At 57.9% G+C, this 22,276-nt stretch overlaps 10 non-coding genes and 2 pseudogenes across 10 annotated transcripts; all 12 read left to right on the top strand.

The window, feature by feature from the left end:
* Positions 1-558: 558 nt before the first annotated feature.
* LOC145427683 (5S ribosomal RNA) lies at positions 559-677 on the top strand. Its single transcript, XR_013908225.1, has one exon. It is a non-coding gene; the product is annotated as a 5S ribosomal RNA (ribosomal RNA).
* Positions 678-1,811: 1,134 nt separating this feature from the next.
* On the top strand, positions 1,812-1,930 carry LOC145427682 (5S ribosomal RNA). The gene has a single exon (XR_013908224.1). It is a non-coding gene; the product is annotated as a 5S ribosomal RNA (ribosomal RNA).
* A 3,274-nt stretch (positions 1,931-5,204) lies between these two features.
* LOC145427283 (5S ribosomal RNA) lies at positions 5,205-5,323 on the top strand (annotated as a pseudogene).
* Positions 5,324-7,287: 1,964 nt separating this feature from the next.
* On the top strand, positions 7,288-7,406 carry LOC145426455 (5S ribosomal RNA). The gene has a single exon (XR_013907165.1). It is a non-coding gene; the product is annotated as a 5S ribosomal RNA (ribosomal RNA).
* A 978-nt stretch (positions 7,407-8,384) lies between these two features.
* On the top strand, positions 8,385-8,503 carry LOC145426454 (5S ribosomal RNA). Its single transcript, XR_013907164.1, has one exon. It is a non-coding gene; the product is annotated as a 5S ribosomal RNA (ribosomal RNA).
* Positions 8,504-9,598: 1,095 nt separating this feature from the next.
* On the top strand, positions 9,599-9,717 carry LOC145427681 (5S ribosomal RNA). Its single transcript, XR_013908223.1, has one exon. It is a non-coding gene; the product is annotated as a 5S ribosomal RNA (ribosomal RNA).
* A 1,369-nt stretch (positions 9,718-11,086) lies between these two features.
* Positions 11,087-11,205, top strand: LOC145427263 (5S ribosomal RNA). Its single transcript, XR_013907995.1, has one exon. It is a non-coding gene; the product is annotated as a 5S ribosomal RNA (ribosomal RNA).
* A 2,242-nt stretch (positions 11,206-13,447) lies between these two features.
* On the top strand, positions 13,448-13,566 carry LOC145426453 (5S ribosomal RNA). Its single transcript, XR_013907163.1, has one exon. It is a non-coding gene; the product is annotated as a 5S ribosomal RNA (ribosomal RNA).
* A 1,095-nt stretch (positions 13,567-14,661) lies between these two features.
* On the top strand, positions 14,662-14,780 carry LOC145427680 (5S ribosomal RNA). Its single transcript, XR_013908222.1, has one exon. It is a non-coding gene; the product is annotated as a 5S ribosomal RNA (ribosomal RNA).
* A 1,369-nt stretch (positions 14,781-16,149) lies between these two features.
* LOC145427278 (5S ribosomal RNA) lies at positions 16,150-16,268 on the top strand (annotated as a pseudogene).
* Positions 16,269-19,780: 3,512 nt separating this feature from the next.
* Positions 19,781-19,899, top strand: LOC145427121 (5S ribosomal RNA). The gene has a single exon (XR_013907844.1). It is a non-coding gene; the product is annotated as a 5S ribosomal RNA (ribosomal RNA).
* A 1,964-nt stretch (positions 19,900-21,863) lies between these two features.
* LOC145426452 (5S ribosomal RNA) lies at positions 21,864-21,982 on the top strand. The gene has a single exon (XR_013907162.1). It is a non-coding gene; the product is annotated as a 5S ribosomal RNA (ribosomal RNA).
* The last annotated feature ends 294 nt before the right edge of the window (positions 21,983-22,276 follow it).

The raw sequence follows: 22,276 nt of genomic DNA, 5'->3' as shown, positions 1-22,276 counted from the left end.
ACACCACACCAGGGTCTGTGGCTCTTGCTCAGGCCACTTACACCACACCAGGGCCTGTGGCACTGGCTGAGGCCACTTACACCACACCACGGCCTGTGGCTCTGGCTGAGGCCACTTACACCACACCAGGGCCTGTGGCTGCTGGCTGAGGCCACTTACACCACACCAGGGCCTGTGGCTGCTGGCTGAGGCCACTTACACCACACCAGTGCCTGTGGCTTCTGGCTGAGGCCACTTACACCACACCAGGGCCTGTGGCTCTTGCTCAGGCCACTCACATCACACCAGGCCCTGCGCTTCTGGCCGAGGCCATCTTCACCAAACCAGGCCCTGTGCTGCTAGCTGTGGCCATGTACAACACACCAGGCCCTGTGCTGGTTCCTGAGGCCATCTTCAACAATCCAGGGCCTGTGCTGTTAGATAAATGCTAAACTGAGCCTTTGGGTTAGGGTATTATGCAAACATGCAGGTATGGTTAAAGGATTGTCTTCGTAACTTCAGGTACTTGCCACCTAATCAGTTGAATCCATAAATTGAGACATTGTGCTGGGGCCAGCAGCTTACGGCCATACCACCCTGAGCACGCCCGACCTCGTCTGATCTCGGAAGCTAAGCAGGGCTGGGCTTGGTTAGTACTTGGATGGGAGACTACCTGGGAATACCTGGTGCTGTAAGCCTTTCATTTTCATGTCATTGAACCGCTTTTGATCCAGAGAAGGGGTGTATTAAAAGACCAAAAGCAGCTGCCCATTAATGAGGGCACATTAACGACATTGCTTTTGGCTGTTTTCCAATGTCTTGTGCTGCTAGCTGATGCCACCTACACCACACCAGGGCCTGAGTGACCGGCTGGGGCCACTTACACCACATCAGGGCCTGTGGCTGCTGGCTGAGGCCACTTACACCACACCAGGGCCTGTGGCTGCTGGCTGAGGCCACTTACACCACACCAGAGCATTAGTTGCTATTGAGACCAATTACACCACACCATGGTCTGTGGCTCTTGCTCAGGCCACTTACACCACACCAGGGCCTGTGGCACTGGCTGAGGCCACTTACACCACACCAGGGCCTGTGGCTGCTGGCTGAGGCCACCTACACCACACCAGGGCCTTAGTTGCTATTGAGGCCACTTACACCACACCAGGGCCTGTGGCAGTGGCTGAGGCCACTTACACCACACCAGGGCCTGTGGCTGCTGGCTGAGGCCACTTACACCACACCAGGGCATTAGTTGCTATATAGGTCACTTACACCACACCAGGGCCTGTGGCACTGGCTGAGGCCACTTACACCACACCAGGGCCTGTGGCTCTGGCTGAGGCCACTTACACCACACCAGGGCCTGTGGCTGCTGGCTGAGGCCACTTACACCACACCAGGGCCTGTGGCTGCTGGCTGAGGCCACTTACACCACACCAGGGCCTGTGGCTGCTGGCTGAGGCCACTTACACCACACCAGTGCCTGTGGCTTCTGGCTGAGGCCACTTACACCACACCAGGGCCTGTGGCTCTTGCTCAGGCCACTCACATCACACCAGGCCCTGCGCTTCTGGCCGAGGCCATTTTCACCAAACCAGGCCCTGTGCTGCTAGCTGTGGCCATGTACAACACACCAGGCCCTGTGCTGGTTCCTGAGGCCATCTTCAACAATCCAGGGCCTGTGCTGTTAGATAAATGCTAAACTGAGCCTTTGGGTTAGGGTATTATGCAAACATGCAGGTATGGTTAAAGGATTGTCTTCGTAACTTCAGGTACTTGCCACCTAAATAGTTGAATCCATAAATTGAGACATTGTGCTGGGGCCAGCAGCTTACGGCCATACCACCCTGAGCACGCCCGACCTCGTCTGATCTCGGAAGCTAAGCAGGGCTGGGCTTGGTTAGTACTTGGATGGGAGACTACCTGGGAATACCTGGTGCTGTAAGCCTTTCATTTTCATGTCATTGAACAGCTTTTGATCCAGAGAAGGGGTGTATTAAAAGACCAAAAGCAGCTGCCCATTAATGAGGGCACATTAACGACATTGCTTTTGGCTGTTTTCCAATGTCTTGTGCTGCTAGCTGATGCCACCTACACCACACCAGGGCCTGAGTGACCGGCTGGGGCCACTTACACCACATCAGGGCCTGTGGCTGCTGGCTGAGGCCACTTACACCACACCAGGGCCTGTGGCTGCTGGCTGAGGCCACTTACACCACACCAGGGCATTAGTTGCTATTGAGGCCAATTACACCACACCAGGGTCTGTGGCTCTTGCTCAGGCCACTTACACCACACCATGGCCTGTGGCACTGGCTGAGGCCACTTACACCACACCAGGGCCTGTGGCTGCTGGCTGAGGCCACTTACACCACACCAGGGCATGTGGCTGCTGGCTGAGGTCACTTACACCACACCAGTGCCTGTGGCTGCTGGCTGAGGGCACTTACACCACACCAGTGCCTGTGGCTTCTGGCTGAGGCCACTTACACCACACCAGGGCCTGTGGCTGCTGGCTGAGGTCACTTACACCACACCAGTGCCTGTGGCTGCTGGCTGAGGGCACTTACACCACACCAGTGCCTGTGGCTTCTGGCTGAGGCCACTTACACCACACCAGGGCCTGTGGCTCTTGCTCAGGCCACTTACACCACACCAGGGCCTGTGGCACTGGCTGAGGCCACTTACACCACACCAGGGCCTGTGGCTGCTGGCTGAGGCCACCTACACCACACCAGGGCATTAGTTGCTATTGAGGCCAATTACACCACACCAGGGTCTGTGACTCTTGCTCAGGCCACTTACACCACACCAGGGCCTGTGGCACTGGCTGAGGCCACTTACACCACACCAGGGCCTGTGGCTGCTGGCTGAGGCCACTTACACCACACCAGGGCCTTTGGCTGCTGGCTGAGGTCACTTACACCACACCAGGGCGTGTGGCTGCTGGCTGAGGGCACTTACACCACACCAGTGCCTGTGGCTTCTGGCTGAGGCCACTTACACCACACTAGGGCCTGTGGCAGCTGGCTGAGGCCACTTACACCACACCAGGGCCTGTGGCTGCTGGCTGAGGCCACTTACACCACACCAGGGCCTGTGGCTGCTGGCTGAGGCCACTTACACCACACCAGTGCCTGTGGCTGCTGGCTGAGGCCACTTACACCACACCAGGGCATTAGTTGCTATTGAGGCCCCTTACACCACACCAGGGCCTGTGGCACTGGCTGAGGCCACTTACACCACACCAGGGCCTGTGGCTGCTGGCTGAGGCCACCTACACCACACCAGGGCATTAGTTGCTATTGAGGCCAATTACACCACACCAGGGTCTGTGGCTCTTGCTCAGGCCACTTACACCACACCAGGGCCTGTGGCACTGGCTGAGGCCACTTACACCACACCATGGCCTGTGGCTCTGGCTGAGGCCACTTACACCACACCAGGGCCTGTGGCTGCTGGCTGAGGCCATTTACACCACACCAGGGCCTGTGGCTGCTGGCTGAGGCCACTTACACCACACCAGGGACTGTGGCTGCTGGCTGAGGCCACTTACACCACACCAGTGCCTGTGGCTTCTGGCTGAGGCCACTTACACCACACCAGGGCCTGTGGCTCTTGCTCAGGCCACTTACACCACACCAGGGCCTGTGGCTGCTGGCTGAGGCCACTTACACCACACCAGGGCATTAGTTGCTATTGAGGCCAATTACACCACACCAGGGTCTGTGACTCTTGCTCAGGCCACTTACACCACACCAGGGCCTGTGGCACTGGCTGAGGCCACTTACACCACACCAGGGCCTGTGGCTGCTGGCTGAGGCCACTTACACCACACCAGGGCCTGTGGCTGCTGGCTGAGGTCACTTACACCACACCAGTGCCTGTGGCTTTTGGCTGAGGCCACTTACACCACACCAGGGCCTGTGGCTGCTGGCTGAGGTCACTTACACCACACCAGTGCCTGTGGCTTCTGGCTGAGGCCACTTACACCACACCAGGGCCTGTGGCTCTTGCTCAGGCCACTTACACCACACCAGGGCCTGTGGCTGCTGGCTGAGGCCACTTACACCACACCAGGGCCTGTGGCTGCTGGCTGAGGGCACTTACACCACACCAGTGCCTGTGGCTGCTGGCTGAGGCCACTTACACCACACCAGGGCATTAGTTGCTATTGAGGCCCCTTACACCACACCAGGGCCTGTGGCACTGGCTGAGGCCACTTACACCACACCAGGGCCTGTGGCTGCTGGCTGAGGCCACCTACACCACACCAGGGCATTAGTTGCTATTGAGGCCAATTACACCACACCAGGGTCTGTGACTCTTGCTCAGGCCACTTACACCACACCAGGGCCTGTGGCACTGGCTGAGGCCACTTACACCACACCAGGGCCTGTGGCTGCTGGCTGAGGCCACTTACACCACACCAGGGCCTGTGGCTGCTGGCTGAGGTCACTTACACCACACCAGGGCCTGTGGCTGCTGGCTGAGGGCACTTACACCACACCAGTGCCTGTGGCTTCTGGCTGAGGCCACTTACACCACACCAGGGCCTGTGGCAGCTGGCTCAGGCCACTTACACCACACCAGGGCCTGTGGCTGCTGGCTGAGGCCACTTACACCACACCAGGGCCTGTGGCTGCTGGCTGAGGTCACTTACACCACACCAGGGCCTGTGGCTGCTGGCTGAGGCCACTTACACCACACCAGGGACTGTGGCTGCTGGCTGAGGTCACTTACACCACACCAGGGCCTGTGGCTGCTGGCTGAGGCCACTTACACCACACCAGGGACTGTGGCTGCTGGCTGAGGCCACTTACACCACACCAGGGCCTGTGGCTGCTGGCTGAGGCCACTTACACCACACCAGGGACTGTGGCTTCTGGCTGAGGCCACTTACACCACACCAGGGCCTGTGGCTCTTGCTCAGGCCACTCACATCACACCAGGCCCTGCGCTTCTGGCCGAGGCCATCTTCACCAAACCAGGCCCTGTGCTGCTAGCTGTGGCCATGTACAACACACCAGGCCCTGTGCTGGTTCCTGAGGCCATCTTCAACAATCCAGGGCCTGTGCTGTTAGATAAATGCTAAACTGAGCCTTTGGGTTAGGGTATTATGCAAACATGCAGGTATGGTTAAAGGATTGTCTTCGTAACTTCAGGTACTTGCCACCTAATCAGTTGAATCCATAAATTGAGACATTGTGCTGGGGCCAGCAGCTTACGGCCATACCACCCTGAGCATGCCCGACCTCGTCTGATCTCGGAAGCTAAGCAGAGCTGGGCTTGGTTAGTATTTGGATGGGAGACTACCTGGGAATACCTGGTGCTGTAAGCCTTTCATTTTCATGTCATTGAACCGCTTTTGATCCAGAGAAGGGGTGTATTAAAAGACCAAAAGCAGCTGCCCATTAATGAGGGCACATTAACGACATTGCTTTTGGCTGTTTTCCAATGTATTGTGCTGCTAGCTGATGCCACCTACACCACACCAGGGCCTGAGTGACCGGCTGGGGCCACTTACACCACATCAGGGCCTGTGGCTGCTGGCTGAGGCCACTTACACCACACCAGGGCCTGTGGCTGCTGGCTGAGGCCACTTACACCACACCAGGGCATTAGTTGCTATTGAGGCCAATTACACCACACCAGGGTCTGTGGCTCTTGCTCAGGCCACTTACACCACATCAGGGCCTGTGGCACTGGCTGAGGCCACTTACACCACACCAGGGCCTGTGGCTGCTGGCTGAGGCCACCTACACCACACCAGGGCATTAGTTGCTATTGAGGCCAATTACACCACACCAGGGTCTGTGACTCTTGCTCAGGCCACTTACACCACACCAGGGCCTGTGGCTGCTGGCTGAGGCCACTTACACCACACCAGGGCCTGTGGCTGCTGGCTGAGGCCACTTACACCACACCAGGGCCTGTGGCTGCTGGCTGAGGTCACTTACACCACACCAGTGCCTGTGGCTGCTGGCTGAGGGCACTTACACCACACCAGTGCCTGTGGCTTCTGGCTGAGGCCACTTACACCACACCAGGGCCTGTGGCTGCTGGCTGAGGCCACTTACACCACACCAGGGCCTGTGGCTGCTGGCTGAGGTCACTTACACCACACCAGTGCCTGTGGCTGCTGGCTGAGGGCACTTACACCACACCAGTGCCTGTGGCTTCTGGCTGAGGCCACTTACACCACACCAGGGCCTGTGGCTCTTGCTCAGGCCACTTACACCACACCAGGGCCTGTGGCTGCTGGCTGAGGCCACTTACACCACACCAGGGCCTGTGGCTGCTGGCTGAGGGCACTTACACCACACCAGTGCCTGTGGCTGCTGGCTGAGGCCACTTACACCACACCAGGGCATTAGTTGCTATTGAGGCCCCTTACACCACACCAGGGCCTGTGGCTGCTGGCTGAGGCCACCTACACCACACCAGGGCATTAGTTGCTATTGAGGCCAATTACACCACACCAGGGTCTGTGACTCTTGCTCAGGCCACTTACACCACACCAGGGCCTGTGGCACTGGCTGAGGCCACTTACACCACACCAGGGCCTGTGGCTGCTGGCTGAGGCCACTTACACCACACCAGGGCCTGTGGCTGCTGGCTGAGGTCACTTACACCACACCAGGGCCTGTGGCTGCTGGCTGAGGCCACTTACACCACACCAGGGCCTTAGTTGCTATTGAGGCCCCTTACACCACACCAGGGCCTGTGGCACTGGCTGAGGCCACTTACACCACACCAGGGCCTGTGGCTGCTGGCTGAGGCCACCTACACCACACCAGGGCATTAGTTGCTATTGAGGCCAATTACACCACACCAGGGTCTGTGGCTCTTGCTCAGGCCACTTACACCACACCAGGGCCTGTGGCACTGGCTGAGGCCACTTACACCACACCAGGGCCTGTGGCTGCTGGCTGAGGCCACTTACACCACACCAGGGCCTGTGGCTGCTGGCTGAGGCCACTTACACCACACCAGGGCCTGTGGCTCTTGCTCAGGCCACTCACATCACACCAGGCCCTGCGCTTCTGGCCGAGGCCATCTTCACCAAACCAGGCCCTGTGCTGCTAGCTGTGGCCATGTACAACACACCAGGCCCTGTGCTGGTTCCTGAGGCCATCTTCAACAATCCAGGGCCTGTGCTGTTAGATAAATGCTAAACTGAGCCTTTGGGTTAGGGTATTATGCAAACATGCAGGTATGGTTAAAGGATTGTCTTCGTAACTTCAGGTACTTGCCACCTAATCAGTTGAATCCATAAATTGAGACATTGTGCTGGGGCCAGCAGCTTACGGCCATACCACCCTGAGCACGCCCGACCTCGTCTGATCTCGGAAGCTAAGCAGGGCTGGGCTTGGTTAGTACTTGGATGGGAGACTGCCTGGGAATACCTGGTGCTGTAAGCCTTTGTTTTTCATGTCATTGAACCGCTTTTGATCCAGAGAAGGGGTGTATTAAAAGACCAAAAGCAGCTGCCCATTAATGAGGGCACATTAACGACATTGCTTTTGGCTGTTTTCCAATGTCTTGTGCTGCTAGCTGATGCCACCTACACCACACCAGGGCCTGAGTGACCGGCTGGGGCCACTTACACCACATCAGGGCCTGTGGCTGCTGGCTGAGGCCACTTACACCACACCAGGGCCTGTGGCTGCTGGCTGAGGCCACTTACACCACACCAGGGCATTAGTTGCTATTGAGGCCAATTACACCACACCAGGGTCTGTGGCTCTTGCTCAGGCCACTTACACCACATCAGGGCCTGTGGCACTGGCTGAGGCCACTTACACCACACCAGGGCCTGTGGCTGCTGGCTGAGGCCACCTACACCACACCAGGGCATTAGTTGCTATTGAGGCCAATTACACCACACCAGGGTCTGTGACTCTTGCTCAGGCCACTTACACCACACTAGGGCCTGTGGCACTGGCTGACGCCACTTACACCACACCAGGGCCTGTGGCTGCTGGCTCAGGCCACTTACACCACACCAGGGCCTGTGGCTGCTGGCTGAGGCCACTTACACCACACCAGGGCCTGTGGCTGCTGGTTGAGGCCACTTACAGCACACCAGTGCCTGTGGCTTCTGGCTGAGGCCACTTACACCACACCAGGGCCTGTGGCTCTTGCTCAGGCCACTCACATCACACCAGGCCCTGCGCTTCTGGCCGAGGCCATCTTCACCAAACCAGGCCCTGTGCTGCTAGCTGTGGCCATGTACAACACACCAGGGCCTGTGCTGTTAGATAAATGCTAAACTGAGCCTTTGGGTTAGGGTATTATGCAAACATGCAGGTATGGTTAAAGGATTGTCTTCGTAACTTCAGGTACTTGCCACCTAATCAGTTGAATCCATAAATTGAGACATTGTGCTGGGGCCAGCAGCTTACGGCCATACCACCCTGAGCACGCCCGACCTCGTCTGATCTCGGAAGCTAAGCAGGGCTGGGCTTGGTTAGTACTTGGATGGGAGACTGCCTGGGAATACCTGGTGCTGTAAGCCTTTCATTTTCATGTCATTGAACCGCTTTTGATCCAGAGAAGGGGTGTATTAAAAGACCAAAAGCAGCTGCCCATTAATGAGGGCACATTAACGACATTGCTTTTGGCTGTTTTCCAATGTCTTGTGCTGCTAGCTGATGCCACCTACACCACACCAGGGCCTGAGTGACCGGCTGGGGCCACTTACACCACATCAGGGCCTGTGGCTGCTGGCTGAGGCCACTTACACCACACCAGGGCCTGTGGCTGCTGGCTGAGGCCACTTACACCACACCAGGGCCTGTGGCTGCTGGCTGAGGCCACCTACACCACACCAGGGCCTTAGTTGCTATTGAGGCCAATTACACCACACCAGGGTCTGTGGCTCTTGCTCAGGCCACTTACACCACACCAGGGCCTGTGGCTGCTGGCTGAGGCCACTTACACCACACCAGGGCATTAGTTGCTATTGAGGCCACTTACACCACACCAGGGCCAGTGGCTGCTGGCTGAGGCCACCTACACCACACCAGGGCATTAGTTGCTATTGAGGCCAATTACACCACACCAGGGTCTGTGGCTCTTGCTCAGGCCACTTACACCACACCAGGGCCTGTGGCACTGGCTGAGGCCACTTACACCACACCAGGGCCTGTGGCTCTGGCTGAGGCCACTTACACCACACCAGGGCCTGTGGCTGCTGGCTGAGGCCACTTACACCACACCAGGGCCTGTGGCTGCTGGCTGAGGCCACTTACACCACACCAGTGCCTGTGGCTTCTGGCTGAGGCCACTTACACCACACCAGGGCCTGTGGCTCTTGCTCAGGCCACTCACATCACACCAGGCCCTGCGCTTCTGGCCGAGGCCATCTTCACCAAACCAGGCCCTGTGCTGCTAGCTGTGGCCATGTACAACACACCAGGCCCTGTGCTGGTTCCTGAGGCCATCTTCAACAATCCAGGGCCTGTGCTGTTAGATAAATGCTAAACTGAGCCTTTGGGTTAGGGTATTATGCAAACATGCAGGTATGGTTAAAGGATTGTCTTCGTAACTTCAGGTACTTGCCACCTAATCAGTTGAATCCATAAATTGAGACATTGTGCTGGGGCCAGCAGCTTACGGCCATACCACCCTGAGCACGCCCGACCTCGTCTGATCTCGGAAGCTAAGCAGGGCTGGGCTTGGTTAGTACTTGGATGGGAGACTACCTGGGAATACCTGGTGCTGTAAGCCTTTCATTTTCATGTCATTGAACCGCTTTTGATCCAGAGAAGGGGTGTATTAAAAGACCAAAAGCAGCTGCCCATTAATGAGGGCACATTAACGACATTGCTTTTGGCTGTTTTCCAATGTCTTGTGCTGCTAGCTGATGCCACCTACACCACACCAGGGCCTGAGTGACCGGCTGGGGCCACTTACACCACATCAGGGCCTGTGGCTGCTGGCTGAGGCCACTTACACCACACCAGGGCCTGTGGCTGCTGGCTGAGGCCACTTACACCACACCAGAGCATTAGTTGCTATTGAGACCAATTACACCACACCAGGGTCTGTGGCTCTTGCTCAGGCCACTTACACCACACCAGGGCCTGTGGCACTGGCTGAGGCCACTTACACCACACCAGGGCCTGTGGCTGCTGGCTGAGGCCACCTACACCACACCAGGGCCTTAGTTGCTATTGAGGCCACTTACACCACACCAGGGCCTGTGGCAGTGGCTGAGGCCACTTACACCACACCAGGGCCTGTGGCTGCTGGCTGAGGCCACTTACACCACACCAGGGCATTAGTTGCTATTGAGGCCACTTACACCACACCAGGGCCTGTGGCTGCTGGCTGAGGCCACCTACACCACACCAGGGCATTAGTTGCTATTGAGGCCAATTACACCACACCATGGTCTGTGGCACTGGCTGAGGCCACTTACACCACACCAGGGCCTGTGGCACTGGCTGAGGCCACTTACACCACACCAGGGCCTGTGGCTGCTGGCTGAGGCCACTTACACCACACCAGGGCATTAGTTGCTATTGAGGCCCCTTACACCACACCAGGGCCTGTGGCACTGGCTGAGGCCACTTACACCACACAAGGGCCTGTGGCTGCTGGCTGAGGCCACTTACACCACACCAGGGCCTGTGGCTGCTGGCTGAGGCCACTTACACCACACCAGGGCCTGTGGCTGCTGGCTGAGGCCACTTACACCACACCAGGGACTGTGGCTGCTGGCTGAGGCCACTTACACCACACCAGTGCCTGTGGCTTCTGGCTGAGGCCACTTACACCACACCAGGGCCTGTGGCTCTTGCTCAGGCCACTCACATCACACCAGGCCCTGCGCTTCTGGCCGAGGCCATCTTCACCAAACCAGGCCCTGTGCTGCTAGCTGTGGCCATGTACAACACACCAGGCCCTGTGCTGGTTCCTGAGGCCATCTTCAACAATCCAGGGCCTGTGCTGTTAGATAAATGCTAAACTGAGCCTTTGGGTTAGGGTATTATGCAAACATGCAGGTATGGTTAAAGGATTGTCTTCGTAACTTCAGGTACTTGCCACCTAATCAGTTGAATCCATAAATTGAGACATTGTGCTGGGGCCAGCAGCTTACGGCCATACAACCCTGAGCACGCCCGACCTCGTCTGATCTCGGAAGCTAAGCAGGGCTGGGCTTGTTTAGTACTTGGATGGGAGACTGCCTGGGAATACCTGGTGCTGTAAGCCTTTCTTTTTCATGTCATTGAACCGCTTTTGATCCAGAGAAGGGGTGTATTAAAAGACCAAAAGCAGCTGCCCATTAATGAGGGCACATTAACGACATTGCTTTTGGCTGTTTTCCAATGTCTTGTGCTGCTAGCTGATGCCACCTACACCACACCAGGGCCTGAGTGACCGGCTGGGGCCACTTACACCACATCAGGGCCTGTGGCTGCTGGCTGAGGCCACTTACACCACACCAGGGCCTGTGGCTGCTGGCTGAGGCCACTTACACCACATCAGGGCATTAGTTGCTATTGAGGCCAATTACACCACACCAGGGTCTGTGGCTCTTGCTCAGGCCACTTACACCACATCAGGGCCTGTGGCACTGGCTGAGGCCACTTACACCACACCAGGGCCTGTGGCTGCTGGCTGAGGCCACCTACACCACACCAGGGCATTAGTTGCTATTGAGGCCAATTACACCACACCAGGGTCTGTGACTCTTGCTCAGGCCACTTACACCACACTAGGGCCTGTGGCACTGGCTGAGGCCACTTACACCACACCAGGGCCTGTGGCTGCTGGCTGAGGCCACTTACACCACACCAGGGCCTGTGGCTGCTGGCTGAGGTCACTTACACCACACCAGTGCCTGTGGCTGCTGGCTGAGGGCACTTACACCACACCAGTGCCTGTGGCTTCTGGCTGAGGCCACTTACACCACACCAGGGCCTGTGGCTGCTGACTGAGGCCACTTACACCACACCAGGGCCTGTGGCTGCTGGCTGAGGTCACTTACACCACACCAGTGCCTGTGGCTGCTGGCTGAGGGCACTTACACCACACCAGTGCCTGTGGCTTCTGGCTGAGGCCACTTACACCACACCAGGGCCTGTGGCTGCTGGCTGAGGCCACTTACACCACACCAGGGCCTGTGGCTGCTGGCTGAGGGCACTTACACCACACCAGTGCCTGTGGCTGCTGGCTGAGGCCACTTACACCACACCAGGGCATTAGTTGCTATTGAGGCCCCTTACACCACACCAGGGCCTGTGGCACTGGCTGAGGCCACTTACACCACACCAGGGCCTGTGGCTGCTGGCTGAGGCCACCTACACCACACCAGGGCATTAGTTGCTATTGAGGCCAATTACACCACACCAGGGTCTGTGACTCTTGCTCAGGCCACTTACACCACACCAGGGCCTTTGGCACTGGCTGAGGCCACTTACACCACACCAGGGCCTTTGGCACTGGCTGAGGCCACTTACACCACACCAGGGCCTGTGGCTGCTGGCTGAGGCCACTTACACCACACCAGGGCCTGTGGCTGCTGGCTGAGGTCACTTACACCACACCAGGGCCTGTGGCTGCTGGCTGAGGGCACTTACACCACACCAGTGCCTGTGGCTTCTGGCTGAGGCCACTTACACCACACCAGGGCCTGTGGCAGCTGGCTCAGGCCACTTACACCACACCAGGGCCTGTGGCTGCTGGCTGAGGCCACTTACACCACACCAGGGCCTGTGGCTGCTGGCTGAGGCCACTTACACCACACCAGTGCCTGTGGCTGCTGGCTGAGGCCACTTACACCACACCAGGGCATTAGTTGCTATTGAGGCCCCTTACACCACACCAGGGCCTGTGGCACTGGCTGAGGCCACTTACACCACACCAGGGCCTGTGGCTGCTGGCTGAGGCCACTTACACCTCACCAGGGCATTAGTTGCTATTGAGGCCAATTACACCACACCAGGGTCTGTGGCTCTTGCTCAGGCCACCTACACCACACCAGGGCCTGTGGCACTGGCTGAGGCCACTTACACCACACCAGGGCCTGTGGCTCTGGCTGAGGCCACTTACACCACACCAGGGCCTGTGGCTGCTGGCTGAGGCCATTTACACCACACCAGGGCCTGTGGCTGCTGGCTGAGGCCACTTACACCACACCAGGGCCTGTGGCTGCTGGCTGAGGCCACTTACACCACACCAGGGCCTGTGGCTCTTGCTCAGGCCACTCACATCACACCAGGCCCTGCGCTTCTGGCCGAGGCCATCTTCACCAAACCAGGCCCTGTGCTGCTAGCTGTGGCCATGTACAACACACCAGGGCCTGTGCTGTTAGATAAATGCTAAACTGAGCCTTTGGGTTAGGGTATTATGCAAACATGCAGGTATGGTTAAAGGATTGTCTTCGTAACTTCAGGTACTTGCCACCTAATCAGTTGAATCCATAAATTGAGACATTGTGCTGGGGCCAGCAGCTTACGGCCATACCACCCTGAGCACGCCCGACCTCGTCTGATCTCGGAAGCTAAGCAGGGCTGGGCTTGGTTAGTACTTGGATGGGAGACTGCCTGGGAATACCTGGTGCTGTAAGCCTTTCATTTTCATGTCATTGAACCGCTTTTGATCCAGAGAAGGGGTGTATTAAAAGACCAAAAGCAGCTGCCCATTAATGAGGGCACATTAACGACATTGCTTTTGGCTGTTTTCCAATGTCTTGTGCTGCTAGCTGATGCCACCTACACCACACCAGGGCCTGAGTGACCGGCTGGGGCCACTTACACCACATCAGGGCCTGTGGCTGCTGGCTGAGGCCACTTACACCACACCAGGGCCTGTGGCTGCTGGCTGAGGCCACTTACACCACACCAGGGCCTGTGGCTGCTGGCTGAGGCCACCTACACCACACCAGGGCCTTAGTTGCTATTGAGGCCAATTACACCACACCAGGGTCTGTGGCTCTTGCTCAGGCCACTTACACCACACCAGGGCCTGTGGCTGCTGGCTGAGGCCACTTACACCACACCAGGGCATTAGTTGCTATTGAGGCCACTTACACCACACCAGGGCCAGTGGCTGCTGGCTGAGGCCACCTACACCACACCAGGGCATTAGTTGCTATTGAGGCCAATTACACCACACAAGGGTCTGTGGCTCTTGCTCAGGCCACTTACACCACACCAGGGCCTGTGGCACTGGCTGAGGCCACTTACACCACACCAGGGCCTGTGGCTCTGGCTGAGGCCACTTACACCACACCAGGGCCTGTGGCTGCTGGCTGAGGCCACTTACACCACACCAGGGCCTGTGGCTGCTGGCTGAGGCCACTTACACCACACCAGTGCCTGTGGCTTCTGGCTGAGGCCACTTACACCACACCAGGGCCTGTGGCTCTTGCTCAGGCCACTCACATCACACCAGGCCCTGCGCTTCTGGCCGAGGCCATCTTCACCAAACCAGGCCCTGTGCTGCTAGCTGTGGCCATGTACAACACACCAGGCCCTGTGCTGGTTCCTGAGGCCATCTTCAACAATCCAGGGCCTGTGCTGTTAGATAAATGCTAAACTGAGCCTTTGGGTTAGGGTATTATGCAAACATGCAGGTATGGTTAAAGGATTGTCTTCGTAACTTCAGGTACTTGCCACCTAATCAGTTGAATCCATAAATTGAGACATTGTGCTGGGGCCAGCAGCTTACGGCCATACCACCCTGAGCACGCCCGACCTCGTCTGATCTCGGAAGCTAAGCAGGGCTGGGCTTGGTTAGTACTTGGATGGGAGACTACCTGGGAATACCTGGTGCTGTAAGCCTTTCATTTTCATGTCATTGAACCGCTTTTGATCCAGAGAAGGGGTGTATTAAAAGACCAAAAGCAGCTGCCCATTAATGAGGGCACATTAACGACATTGCTTTTGGCTGTTTTCCAATGTCTTGTGCTGCTAGCTGATGCCACCTACACCACACCAGGGCCTGAGTGACCGGCTGGGGCCACTTACACCACATCAGGGCCTGTGGCTGCTGGCTGAGGCCACTTACACCACACCAGGGCCTGTGGCTGCTGGCTGAGGCCACTTACACCACACCAGAGCATTAGTTGCTATTGAGACCAATTACACCACACCAGGGTCTGTGGCTCTTGCTCAGGCCACTTACACCACACCAGGGCCTGTGGCACTGGCTGAGGCCACTTACACCACACCAGGGCCTGTGGCTGCTGGCTGAGGCCACCTACACCACACCAGGGCCTTAGTTGCTATTGAGGCCACTTACACCACACCAGGGCCTGTGGCAGTGGCTGAGGCCACTTACACCACACCAGGGCCTGTGGCTGCTGGCTGAGGCCACTTACACCACACCAGGGCATTAGTTGCTATTGAGGCCACTTACACCACACCAGGGCCTGTGGCTGCTGGCTGAGGCCACCTACACCACACCAGGGCATTAGTTGCTATTGAGGCCAATTACACCACACCATGGTCTGTGGCACTGGCTGAGGCCACTTACACCACACCAGGGCCTGTGGCACTGGCTGAGGCCACTTACACCACACCAGGGCCTGTGGCTGCTGGCTGAGGCCACTTACACCACACCAGGGCATTAGTTGCTATTGAGGCCCCTTACACCACACCAGGGCCTGTGGCACTGGCTGAGGCCACTTACACCACACCAGGGCCTGTGGCTGCTGGCTGAGGCCACTTACACCACACCAGGGCCTGTGGCTGCTGGCTGAGGCCACTTACACCACACCAGGGCCTGTGGCTGCTGGCTGAGGCCACTTACACCACACCAGGGACTGTGGCTGCTGGCTGAGGCCACTTACACCACACCAGTGCCTGTGGCTTCTGGCTGAGGCCACTTACACCACACCAGGGCCTGTGGCTCTTGCTCAGGCCACTCACATCACACCAGGCCCTGCGCTTCTGGCCGAGGCCATCTTCACCAAACCAGGCCCTGTGCTGCTAGCTGTGGCCATGTACAACACACCAGGCCCTGTGCTGGTTCCTGAGGCCATCTTCAACAATCCAGGGCCTGTGCTGTTAGATAAATGCTAAACTGAGCCTTTGGGTTAGGGTATTATGCAAACATGCAGGTATGGTTAAAGGATTGTCTTCGTAACTTCAGGTACTTGCCACCTAATCAGTTGAATCCATAAATTGAGACATTGTGCTGGGGCCAGCAGCTTACGGCCATACAACCCTGAGCATGCCCGACCTCGTCTGATCTCGGAAGCTAAGCAGGGCTGGGCTTGATTAGTACTTGGATGGGAGACTGCCTGGGAATACCTGGTGCTGTAAGCCTTTCTTTTTCATGTCATTGAACCGCTTTTGATCCAGAGAAGGGGTGTATTAAAAGACCAAAAGCAGCTGCCCATTAATGAGGGCACATTAACGACATTGCTTTTGGCTGTTTTCCAATGTCTTGTGCTGCTAGCTGATGCCACCTACACCACACCAGGGCCTGAGTGACCGGCTGGGGCCACTTACACCACATCAGGGCCTGTGGCTGCTGGCTGAGGCCACTTACACCACACCAGGGCCTGTGGCTGCTGGCTGAGGCCACTTACACCACATCAGGGCATTAGTTGCTATTGAGGCCAATTACACCACACCAGGGTCTGTGGCTCTTGCTCAGGCCACTTACACCACATCAGGGCCTGTGGAACTGGCTGAGGCCACTTACACCACACCAGGGCCTGTGGCTGCTGGCTGAGGCCACCTACACCACACCAGGGCATTAGTTGCTATTGAGGCCAATTACACCACACCAGGGTCTGTGACTCTTGCTCAGGCCACTTACACCACACTAGGGCCTGTGGCACTGGCTGAGGCCACTTACACCACACCAGGGCCTGTGGCTGCTGGCTGAGGCCACTTACACCACACCAGGGCCTGTGGCTGCTGGCTGAGGTCACTTACACCACACCAGTGCCTGTGGCTGCTGGCTGAGGGCACTTACACCACACCAGTGCCTGTGGCTTCTGGCTGAGGCCACTTACACCACACCAGGGCCTGTGGCTGCTGGCTGAGGCCACTTACACCACACCAGGGCCTGTGGCTGCTGGCTGAGGTCACTTACACCACACCAGTGCCTGTGGCTGCTGGCTGAGGGCACTTACACCACACCAGTGCCTGTGGCTTCTGGCTGAGGCCACTTACACCACACCAGGGCCTGTGGCTGCTGGCTGAGGCCACTTACACCACACCAGGGCCTGTGGCTGCTGGCTGAGGGCACTTACACCACACCAGTGCCTGTGGCTGCTGGCTGAGGCCACCTACACCACACCAGGGCATTAGTTGCTATTGAGGCCAATTACACCACACCAGGGTCTGTGACTCTTGCTCAGGCCACTTACACCACACCAGGGCCTGTGGCACTGGCTGAGGCCACTTACACCACACCAGGGCCTGTGGCTGCTGGCTGAGGCCACTTACACCACACCAGGGCCTTTGGCTGCTGGCTGAGGTCACTTACACCACACCAGGGCGTGTGGCTGCTGGCTGAGGGCACTTACACCACACCAGTGCCTGTGGCTTCTGGCTGAGGCCACTTACACCACACTAGGGCCTGTGGCAGCTGGCTGAGGCCACTTACACCACACCAGGGCCTGTGGCTGCTGGCTGAGGCCACTTACACCACACCAGGGCCTGTGGCTGCTGGCTGAGGCCACTTACACCACACCAGTGCCTGTGGCTGCTGGCTGAGGCCACTTACACCACACCAGGGCATTAGTTGCTATTGAGGCCCCTTACACCACACCAGGGCCTGTGGCACTGGCTGAGGCCACTTACACCACACCAGGGCCTGTGGCTGCTGGCTGAGGCCACCTACACCACACCAGGGCATTAGTTGCTATTGAGGCCAATTACACCACACCAGGGTCTGTGGCTCTTGCTCAGGCCACTTACACCACACCAGGGCCTGTGGCACTGGCTGAGGCCACTTACACCACACCATGGCCTGTGGCTCTGGCTGAGGCCACTTACACCACACCAGGGCCTGTGGCTGCTGGCTGAGGCCATTTACACCACACCAGGGCCTGTGGCTGCTGGCTGAGGCCACTTACACCACACCAGGGACTGTGGCTGCTGGCTGAGGCCACTTACACCACACCAGTGCCTGTGGCTTCTGGCTGAGGCCACTTACACCACACCAGGGCCTGTGGCTCTTGCTCAGGCCACTTACACCACACCAGGGCCTGTGGCTGCTGGCTGAGGCCACTTACACCACACCAGGGCATTAGTTGCTATTGAGGCCAATTACACCACACCAGGGTCTGTGACTCTTGCTCAGGCCACTTACACCACACCAGGGCCTGTGGCACTGGCTGAGGCCACTTACACCACACCAGGGCCTGTGGCTGCTGGCTGAGGCCACTTACACCACACCAGGGCCTGTGGCTGCTGGCTGAGGTCACTTACACCACACCAGTGCCTGTGGCTGCTGGCTGAGGGCACTTACACCACACCAGTGCCTGTGGCTTTTGGCTGAGGCCACTTACACCACACCAGGGCCTGTGGCTGCTGGCTGAGGTCACTTACACCACACCAGTGCCTGTGGCTTCTGGCTGAGGCCACTTACACCACACCAGGGCCTGTGGCTCTTGCTCAGGCCACTTACACCACACCAGGGCCTGTGGCTGCTGGCTGAGGCCACTTACACCACACCAGGGCCTGTGGCTGCTGGCTGAGGGCACTTACACCACACCAGTGCCTGTGGCTGCTGGCTGAGGCCACTTACACCACACCAGGGCATTAGTTGCTATTGAGGCCCCTTACACCACACCAGGGCCTGTGGCACTGGCTGAGGCCACTTACACCACACCAGGGCCTGTGGCTGCTGGCTGAGGCCACCTACACCACACCAGGGCATTAGTTGCTATTGAGGCCAATTACACCACACCAGGGTCTGTGACTCTTGCTCAGGCCACTTACACCACACCAGGGCCTGTGGCACTGGCTGAGGCCACTTACACCACACCAGGGCCTGTGGCTGCCGGCTGAGGCCACTTACACCACACCAGGGCCTGTGGCTGCTGGCTGAGGTCACTTACACCACACCAGGGCCTGTGGCTGCTGGCTGAGGGCACTTACACCACACCAGTGCCTGTGGCTTCTGGCTGAGGCCACTTACACCACACCAGGGCCTGTGGCAGCTGGCTCAGGCCACTTACACCACACCAGGGCCTGTGGCTGCTGGCTGAGGCCACTTACACCACACCAGGGCCTGTGGCTGCTGGCTGAGGTCACTTACACCACACCAGGGCCTGTGGCTGCTGGCTGAGGCCACTTACACCACACCAGGGACTGTGGCTGCTGGCTGAGGTCACTTACACCACACCAGGGCCTGTGGCTGCTGGCTGAGGCCACTTACACCACACCAGGGACTGTGGCTGCTGGCTGAGGCCACTTACACCACACCAGGGCCTGTGGCTGCTGGCTGAGGCCACTTACACCACACCAGGGACTGTGGCTTCTGGCTGAGGCCACTTACACCACACCAGGGCCTGTGGCTCTTGCTCAGGCCACTCACATCACACCAGGCCCTGCGCTTCTGGCCGAGGCCATCTTCACCAAACCAGGCCCTGTGCTGCTAGCTGTGGCCATGTACAACACACCAGGCCCTGTGCTGGTTCCTGAGGCCATCTTCAACAATCCAGGGCCTGTGCTGTTAGATAAATGCTAAACTGAGCCTTTGGGTTAGGGTATTATGCAAACATGCAGGTATGGTTAAAGGATTGTCTTCGTAACTTCAGGTACTTGCCACCTAATCAGTTGAATCCATAAATTGAGACATTGTGCTGGGGCCAGCAGCTTACGGCCATACCACCCTGAGCATGCCCGACCTCGTCTGATCTCGGAAGCTAAGCAGGGCTGGGCTTGGTTAGTATTTGGATGGGAGACTACCTGGGAATACCTGGTGCTGTAAGCCTTTCATTTTCATGTCATTGAACCGCTTTTGATCCAGAGAAGGGGTGTATTAAAAGACCAAAAGCAGCTGCCCATTAATGAGGGCACATTAACGACATTGCTTTTGGCTGTTTTCCAATGTATTGTGCTGCTAGCTGATGCCACCTACACCACACCAGGGCCTGAGTGACCGGCTGGGGCCACTTACACCACATCAGGGCCTGTGGCTGCTGGCTGAGGCCACTTACACCACACCAGGGCCTGTGGCTGTTGGCTGAGGCCACTTACACCACACCAGGGCATTAGTTGCTATTGAGGCCAATTACACCACACCAGGGTCTGTGGCTCTTGCTCAGGCCACTTACACCACATCAGGGCCTGTGGCACTGGCTGAGGCCACTTACACCACACCAGGGCCTGTGGCTGCTGGCTGAGGCCACCTACACCACACCAGGGCATTAGTTGCTATTGAGGCCAATTACACCACACCAGGGTCTGTGACTCTTGCTCAGGCCACTTACACCACACCAGGGCCTGTGGCTGCTGGCTGAGGCCACTTACACCACACCAGGGCCTGTGGCTGCTGGCTGAGGCCACTTACACCACACCAGGGCCTGTGGCTGCTGGCTGAGGTCACTTACACCACACCAGTGCCTGTGGCTGCTGGCTGAGGGCACTTACACCACACCAGTGCCTGTGGCTTCTGGCTGAGGCCACTTACACCACACCAGGGCCTGTGGCTGCTGGCTGAGGCCACTTACACCACACCAGGGCCTGTGGCTGCTGGCTGAGGTCACTTACACCACACCAGTGCCTGTGGCTGCTGGCTGAGGGCACTTACACCACACCAGTGCCTGTGGCTTCTGGCTGAGGCCACTTACACCACACCAGGGCCTGTGGCTCTTGCTCAGGCCACTTACACCACACCAGGGCCTGTGGCTGCTGGCTGAGGCCACTTACACCACACCAGGGCCTGTGGCTGCTGGCTGAGGGCACTTACACCACACCAGTGCCTGTGGCTGCTGGCTGAGGCCACTTACACCACACCAGGGCATTAGTTGCTATTGAGGCCCCTTACACCACACCAGGGCCTGTGGCTGCTGGCTGAGGCCACCTACACCACACCAGGGCATTAGTTGCTATTGAGGCCAATTACACCACACCAGGGTCTGTGACTCTTGCTCAGGCCACTTACACCACACCAGGGCCTGTGGCACTGGCTGAGGCCACTTACACCACACCAGGGCCTGTGGCTGCTGGCTGAGGCCACTTACACCACACCAGGGCCTGTGGCTGCTGGCTGAGGTCACTTACACCACACCAGGGCCTGTGGCTGCTGGCTGAGGCCACTTACACCACACCAGGGCCTTAGTTGCTATTGAGGCCCCTTACACCACACCAGGGCCTGTGGCACTGGCTGAGGCCACTTACACCACACCAGGGCCTGTGGCTGCTGGCTGAGGCCACCTACACCACACCAGGGCATTAGTTGCTATTGAGGCCAATTACACCACACCAGGGTCTGTGGCTCTTGCTCAGGCCACTTACACCACACCAGGGCCTGTGGCACTGGCTGAGGCCACTTACACCACACCAGGGCCTGTGGCTGCTGGCTGAGGCCACTTACACCACACCAGGGCCTGTGGCTGCTGGCTGAGGCCACTTACACCACACCAGGGCCTGTGGCTCTTGCTCAGGCCACTCACATCACACCAGGCCCTGCGCTTCTGGCCGAGGCCATCTTCACCAAACCAGGCCCTGTGCTGCTAGCTGTGGCCATGTACAACACACCAGGCCCTGTGCTGGTTCCTGAGGCCATCTTCAACAATCCAGGGCCTGTGCTGTTAGATAAATGCTAAACTGAGCCTTTGGGTTAGGGTATTATGCAAACATGCAGGTATGGTTAAAGGATTGTCTTCGTAACTTCAGGTACTTGCCACCTAATCAGTTGAATCCATAAATTGAGACATTGTGCTGGGGCCAGCAGCTTACGGCCATACCACCCTGAGCACGCCCGACCTCGTCTGATCTCGGAAGCTAAGCAGGGCTGGGCTTGGTTAGTACTTGGATGGGAGACTGCCTGGGAATACCTGGTGCTGTAAGCCTTTGTTTTTCATGTCATTGAACCGCTTTTGATCCAGAGAAGGGGTGTATTAAAAGACCAAAAGCAGCTGCCCATTAATGAGGGCACATTAACGACATTGCTTTTGGCTGTTTTCCAATGTCTTGTGCTGCTAGCTGATGCCACCTACACCACACCAGGGCCTGAGTGACCGGCTGGGGCCACTTACACCACATCAGGGCCTGTGGCTGCTGGCTGAGGCCACTTACACCACACCAGGGCCTGTGGCTGCTGGCTGAGGCCACTTACACCACACCAGGGCATTAGTTGCTATTGA

Source organism: Astatotilapia calliptera, chromosome 3, assembly GCF_964374335.1.
Source record: "Astatotilapia calliptera chromosome 3, fAstCal68.1, whole genome shotgun sequence".
Taxonomy (NCBI): domain Eukaryota; kingdom Metazoa; phylum Chordata; class Actinopteri; order Cichliformes; family Cichlidae; genus Astatotilapia; species Astatotilapia calliptera.
The sequence above is the reverse complement of the archived record's forward strand: the minus strand, read 5'-3'. Positions and strand labels throughout refer to the sequence as shown.